Consider the following 1046-nt stretch of genomic DNA (forward strand, 5'->3'; position numbering starts at 1 on the left):
AAAAAAAAAAAAAAAAAAAAAATAAGGCTGCAGAATATACCATCTGTGTTGATTTCCTAGGGCTGTGATAACAAAGCGCCACAGGCCAGGTGCAGTGGCTCACGCCTATAATCCCAGCACTCTGGGAGGCCGAGGTGAGAGAATTGGATCACCTGAGCTCAGTGTTCGAGCTAATTTTTTTTATTTATTGTAGAGATGAGGTCTCACCAACTTGCCTGAGCTGGTCTCGAACCCGTGGCCTCAGGCAATCCTCTCGCCTCCGCCTCCCACAGTGCTGGGATTATAGGCGTGAGCCACTGCGCCTGGCCTATGTTTATTTTTATTTTTTTGAATCAGAGACTCAGTCTGTTGACCAGGCTGCAGGGCAGTGGCACGCTCATGGCCACTGCAGCCTCGACCTGCTGGGTTCAGGCGATTCCTCCACCTCAGCCTCCTGAGTAGCTGTAATCACAGGTTTGTGCCACCACACCCGGCTAACTTTTTGATTTATTGTAGAGATGAGGTCTACGCCAAGTTGCCCAGACTGGTCTCGAACCCCTGGGCTCAGGCAGTTCTCTCTCCTCAGCCTCCCAAAGAGCTGAGATTACAGGTGTGAGCCACCCTGTCTGGCTGCTTCATTAATTTACATGTGAAATACCTAGGGATGGCTTGCGCCTGTGATTCCAGCACTTTGGGAGGTCAAGACGAGAGGACCACTTGAGTCCAGGAGTTTGAGACCAACCTGAGCAACACAGTGAAACCCTGTCTCTACAATAAAAAAAAAAAAAAAAATGGCCGGGCATGGTTACGCGTGCCTGTAGTCCCAGCTAATCGGGAGGCTGCAGCAGAAGGATCGCTTGAACCCGGAGGGTTCAGGCTGCAGTGAGCTGTGAGCATGCCACTGCACTCCATCCTTCGCGGACAGAGCAAGACCCTAACTCAAAATTAAAAAATCAGCCAGGCTCGGCGACTCAGCCCGTAATCCCAGCGCTTTGGGAGGCTGAGGTGAGTGGATGGCCTGAGCCCACGGGTTCGAGACCCGCCTGGGCAACTTGGCGAGACCTCGT

General features: G+C 52.1%; 1 protein-coding gene across 1 annotated transcript in view; it reads left to right on the forward strand.

Annotated features, from left to right (window-relative positions):
- The window catches only part of LOC103250167 (adenylate kinase 7), a 33696-nt gene that overhangs the window by 3377 nt on the left and 29273 nt on the right, over positions 1 to 1046 (forward strand). The window lies entirely within an intron of this gene.

Source organism: Carlito syrichta, unplaced genomic scaffold, assembly GCF_000164805.1.
Source record: "Carlito syrichta isolate Samal-C Ts95f unplaced genomic scaffold, Tarsius_syrichta-2.0.1 Scaffold126596, whole genome shotgun sequence".
Taxonomy (NCBI): Eukaryota; Metazoa; Chordata; class Mammalia; order Primates; family Tarsiidae; genus Carlito; species Carlito syrichta.